Source organism: Carlito syrichta, unplaced genomic scaffold (assembly GCF_000164805.1).
Source record: "Carlito syrichta isolate Samal-C Ts95f unplaced genomic scaffold, Tarsius_syrichta-2.0.1 Scaffold308809, whole genome shotgun sequence".
In the NCBI taxonomy this organism is placed as follows: domain Eukaryota; kingdom Metazoa; phylum Chordata; class Mammalia; order Primates; family Tarsiidae; genus Carlito; species Carlito syrichta.
Window position 1 is genome coordinate 116,775 of NW_007252905.1, and position 6,185 is coordinate 122,959.

General features: G+C 36.2%; 1 protein-coding gene across 1 annotated transcript in view; it reads left to right on the top strand.

Moving 5' to 3' along the window:
- Positions 1-6,185, top strand: part of LOC103268269 (solute carrier organic anion transporter family member 1B3-like) — an 80,399-nt gene that overhangs the window by 4,010 nt on the left and 70,204 nt on the right.

Consider the following 6,185-nt stretch of genomic DNA (forward strand, 5'->3'; position numbering starts at 1 on the left):
CTCAGGCAATCCACTTACCTCAGCCTCCCAAAGTGCGGGATTACAGGCTGAGCCACCGAGACCAGCTAGAGCATTATATTTCAAATTATACTTTCCAATTGAAGCATATATTAAAATATTAATAAAATTATTCATATCTTGATTGAAATCAGTCTTTTAATTGATTAAGCTATGTCTTTGTCAACTTTTTTGATGTTTAAGAGTTTATGTAAAAAATGTAGAAGTATTTTTATATCTTCTTTTGTGAATTATAGCCCAAAAGATATATATATATACATATACACACACATATATCTCTCTCTATATGTATAGCATATAACATATATTAAACATGCTATATAATTAGTACCCAATTAAATGATTTATACAAATGTGATTATGTCAGTGGAAATGCTGTTTTAGGGTTCGTCGGATATTTGTCAACGAATAATTGGACATGACACCAGACTCAGAACAAGGCAGAGTTTTATCACAAGCAAGTAAAGTAGAGCAGAGTAAGCTAGTCTACTCCTAAGAATTAAGAAAAGTGGACTGGTCACAGAGTGAGACAGTTCCGTTTATTGCTTTGGTTTGGTTTTCATAGTTTTCTTTGTCTTGGTCTCTGGTCTTGATTGTTAGTTCCCCCTTGGACTTATTTTCCTTCTTTATGGTTAGGTTATAATTCCTTCATGTGATCCTTGATATGAACTGATGTTTAGATATTGTTACTTCTACTTTGTTAAAGTTACAAGTGTCTTTAAACAATTTTGGGGTTATGCATCTCCTATCTTTTCATGGTTTATTACTCATATATGCAATGAGCTCTAGTTTACAAGATTCAATTAATAATTAACATAAACGTAAGTCTGAAACTATCATAAAGGAAAGAGTTTTTCTGTGTTTTTTTTTAGGATTTTATTTTTTATTTTTTTTGAGTCGGAGTCTCGAGAGTTTCAAAAGAGTCCAACAAGATTGCTCCTTAACTAGGTTTGCAGATGTTTCTTTAAAGACATGTAGCTTCCACACACCTCTTGGTTATTAGATGGCTTCATATGTTAGATTGTCCTCTCTCAAACATTAGCAGTGATTTACTAGACACAGTTGGCCTCCCTAACAGTTTACATTGAGAAAGGGGGAAAAAAACACATTCCTAAGGACAGAAAAAGAAAACAAAAATTTAAATCCAAGCAGGTTTTGTATTTCGCCCAGTTCATTATGAAAGAAAATTTGTAAAATGAGTAAATAACTTAATGTCAGCTGGCTTTCCATTTCTTACCCTTTTCCCTCTTTGTCCCCTGTTCATGTCTGCCTAACTACCTTACAATTAAAATAAAATATGTTTTATAATAAACAATGTATGCAGGGCAAGGTAGCTCATGCCGGTAACCCCAGCACTTTGGGAGGTGAAGGCAAGAGGATTGTCAGAGTCCAGGGATTTGAGACTAGCCCAGGCAACTTGGTGAGACCTCGTCTCCACAGTAAATTAAAAGCTTAGCTGGTCATGGTGGTGCACGCCTGTAGTTTCAACTACTTGGAAGGTTGAGGTGGAAGAGTCACTTGAGCCCAGCAAATGAGCATTCCACTGTACTCCTGCCTGAGACTTCGACTCAATAAATAAATAAAGTTCAAAAAGTGTCAGAATTAACCTATAAACCCATAGGAGTAATGTCTTGTTAATTACTTTGCCTTGAGCATGCCACTGTACTCCTGCCTGAGACTTCGACTCAAATAAATAAAGTGCAAAAAGTGTCAGAATTAACCTATAAATCCATAGGAGTAATGTCTTGTTAATTACTTTGCAACCTATTATTTTTTAAAAATCTAAATATTATTTTTTAAAGAATGACATTTTAGCCGGGCTCGGTGGCTCAGCCTGTAATCCCGTGCTTTGGGAGGCCGAGGTGAGTGAATTGCCTGAGCCTGTGGGTTCGAGACCCACCTGGGCAACTTGGTGAGACCTCATCTCTACAATAAATCAAAAAAATTAGCCAGGTGTGGTAGCGTGCGCCTGTAGTTCCAGCTACTTGGAAGGCTGAGGTGGAAGGATCACCGGAACCCAGCCAGCAGATTGAGGCTGCGGTGGCCGAGAGCGGCCACTGCACCCCAGTCTGGGATACTGAGTGAGACTCCAACTCAAAAAAAAAAAAAAAAGAATGACATTTTAAAATTTCTGGTAACTTAAGTAATATAGTCTGATGAAAAGAGATCTTCAATAATCTAAAGACCAGATCCAAAGATCTAGTTGATAACTTAGGAAAGTCATTTAATTTTTCCATTTGCAGGTTGGTACAAGTAATAATTCTGTCTCTTGCTTTTGACACAAAACTGTGGGACATTAAATAGGATTAGCATTTTCATAAACAGGGAAAATATCCCGGTGGTCAAGCCCTAAATAAATATTAGTGAATGATTGAGCACAGTGCTACATGAGGAAACCAAGACTCAGCAAAGTTAGAGAAATTTGCCTGAAGTCACTTATGTTGTGAACTCAAAACCCTGGAATCTAAGTCAAAGTCTTTAAACCGCCATAGGAAAGTCTGAGAAAATCAAGAAATAAATCATGGCCGAATTTTACCAACATTTAATGTTGTTTATTTAGTCAAAGTTGTAGCTTTATCTAGCTGAATAAAGACCACGGATATCAGACTTACTTGCAATAATGTTACATAAAGTTTCTTTTAACTTTGCCCAGGGAACAAGAAGTCTGTGTTCTGAGATTATTGGTAAAGTCTATTCTGATGTAATATTTGAATAATATTTAAGCAGAATGGCAGTCACAGGAGAAAGTATTGATTAATACAATTGAATTACATTCTATTGGCTAGGAGTAAAGTAATATGCTGAGTTTTGTTGTTGTTGTTGTTGTTGTTTTGCTTTTAAATTCTAAGGATTACAGTGATTTCACTTGGACTCACACAGCAAAGTGATAAACTGGCTGAAGCAAATAAGATTTCTATAGTGTTCCCTTAGAGCATATTTGGAGAAGTTGGGTGTTAGGAGATTAGCAATATATGTAAAGTCTATTACCTGCAGCCCAAAACAGAAGACCAGAGATAAGGAAAGATACTAGGATTAGACTGACATTGCTATTGCTGGTGTTGCAAAAACATTACTAAATTGATTCATTATGACTACAGGTAATGTTTAAGAAAATCCTTCCACTAACTTAAATGGTTAACATTTATCTGTTATTGAGAAAGATACCAACCTCAACAATTACTTTACAACAATTACAAAAAAAATGTGTGCCTGACATTGAGATTTGTTGCATTTCTGAACCCACTTTATATTCACGAGAAACAAAAACATAATGAAAAAATTTTTAAATAACCAGTATTTTAACTTCTCGTGAAGTTTGGGACTTCAAAGTATCAACCAAAAATACTGAAAATATATTGACTCTCACTTTGGTCAAATTACTTTTTAGCATCTGCACTTGAAATCTTGTGAATTAGGAATGTCTACATCTATAGCTATAGAATAGACGTAAGTAGAGATTAAGACTTAATGGCAAAAACAAATATAATTCATCAACATAAAAAGAAGACCAGAAAAATTTTAATAATAGCAACTAACATTTACTGAGCATTTACTATGCACCAGACCTTAGGCTAGTGTTTTACATCTCTTAATGCATTTACTTTTACCACAATTCTATCAACCAGATGGTATTATCTACCTTTTTGTTGGTGAAAGCACCTAGGTATAAACAGGGCAAATGGACTTTCTCTAGGTCCCAAAGCTGGTGGAGTCAAGGTCTGAGCTCAGGCTGCCTAACTCCAAATCCCATGCTCTCAAGTCTACTCCATATTGCTAAAGCAACTTTGGATTTCCATAATATTAGTACCATTATGATAAGCAGGAATTTGTAAGAGGCCTATATAATAATCTTCCTCATTCCAAGTTTCTGAAATATACCTTTAGACCAAATCATTTAGTATCAAGCAACTGTGGGATTCTTACACTTGGCTTATGTGCATGTACACACACAAATACACATGATATTACTAACTTGTAAATACAGGCTCAGCAGGTGGAAATGTGCAAAAGATCAAATAGATAATGAATGCATTGAAATAAACACAACATACTTCAACTGTTTCTACCTTTCCCCCTCGATTCTTGTATTGAACCAACTATATTACAAAGAATCTAGTAGTATATCCTTCCCTTTTACACTTGTAATTTCTGCTTTTTAAATTTTGTGTATTTTTATATTGCAATAAAGTCTTTAACTACACAAAATAATGCATTATTATCAAGAACATAAATAATAGAGCAAAAATGAAAGTTCTCCCTTCCTGCCTGCATTCTCACTCCCCTTCCAACTTGATCATCCCTGTATGTAACCACCAACAGGATTCATATTTACAGTTTTCATTCTGGCTCACTTTTCTGCAGCTATATTGTTGCTTTTGCTATTCCTCTATTCTTCACACATAACAAGCACACTTCTGACTTGGGGAATTTTGAACTTGCTGTTTTCTCTTTGAAAATGTTCTCATCTTGTGTCTTCATCTCATCTATATCTCTTTCAGTGTTACCTCTTCCTTAAACACCTGATATAAAATACCATTCTCTATACATAATTTCTTAAGCAGCTTGATTTTTAATAGCATTTATCACCAGCTGACACTGACAGCCAAAAAAATGTGTATAGGTGTCGGTGTGCACACATGTGCACTTAATAAAATAGCATAAATCTATTATCTTTAAGTGCTGAAGTCTAGAAGTCTGAAATGAGTCTCAGTAAACCAAACTCAATGTGTTGAAAAGGCTGTGTTTCTTTCTGAAAATTCTGAGGACAATACACTTCCTCTAAACTTCTAGAGGCTGCCCTAAATCCTTGGTTCGTGGCCCTGTTTGTATTCCAAGCTATTAATGTCTGTTCAAATCTTTCTTGCATCACATAACATGAACACTGACTCTTCTGCTTCCTTCTTCCACGTTCAAAAGAATCTTAGGATTACATTGGGTTCACTAGGAGAAGCTAGGTAGGTCTCCATTTTAAGTTCATTTGTTTCACAACCTTAGTTCTATGTCCAACATTAATATCTCTTTTACCATGTCACCAAACAAATTCACAAATCCTGATAATTAGGACTTAGACATCTTTAAGCATTATTATTCTATATACTACCACATATGTATACGCAGGGCAGAATAATATCATATTTATTATGTATATGTGATTTACTTAAAATCTATCTCTGCACTTACATTAAGCTCCGTTACAACTTAGGTGTTGAATTCATTGTTCTCTGTTTCAAACATAATGAACATTCAGTATATATTTGCTGAATGACTGAAAGGACAGTTTAGTAAACATTTTTGTGCTCAATATGCTGTCCCATGATGGTGGTAGCTGCTGCTTCTCCACCTTTTCCTTCTTTTTCCTCCTCCTCATCCTCTTTCTTCTTTCTCTTCTTTTTTGTAACTGTGCTAGTGTTACATTAGATTTAATGCATGTTTTGAAATTGAGTTGATCAAATCCATCCTCATTATTCATTATTCTTAAAAGAGCAAAAAAGCAAACACACAGAGAGAGAGAAAAAGGGAGGGAGGGAGGGAGGGAGGGAGGGAGAGATCGTTTATATGTTAGTTTTATTTAATTTTTTCCCCTTTGGACATAAGAGTATTGTTTCATGGCAAAGTTTCATACTGGTCACCTTGCTGAACTCACCAATTCTTTCTTTTTCTTTTCTTTTTATTTTGAGTTGGGGTTGAAAGGATTTCGGCACCAGTAATGACTCCACACCTGGCCAGAACCAAGAGATTTATTAAAGGGGCAGTTACAGGAAGGGACTATAACCAAGGAAAAGTGAGAGAGAGAGAGAGACGGGGGAGAGAGAGAGCGAGAGGGAAAGAGGGAAGGAGAGAGAAAGAGAGAAAGTGAGAGAGAGGGAGAGAGAGGGAGGTGGGAGAGAGAAAGAGAGGGGGAGAGAGGGCGAGAGAGTGTGAGAGAGAGTATAAGAGAGAAAGGGAAGGAGAGAGAGTTATGCAGGGAGAGGGGTAAATTTATGGGCCTGGCAGGGGCTGGCCAGTGCCGTGTTTGGGTTTTATTGGAGGAGACTATGAGGTAGTATTCTGACAGGGAGAAGTTAATTGAGCACAGGTTTAAGCTTCGTGCTCGTGGGAAAAGTCGGAGCTTAGGGCCTTTGTTGTCTTTGTTTGGTTCTATATAGTGTTTAGCGCCATCTCGGGAG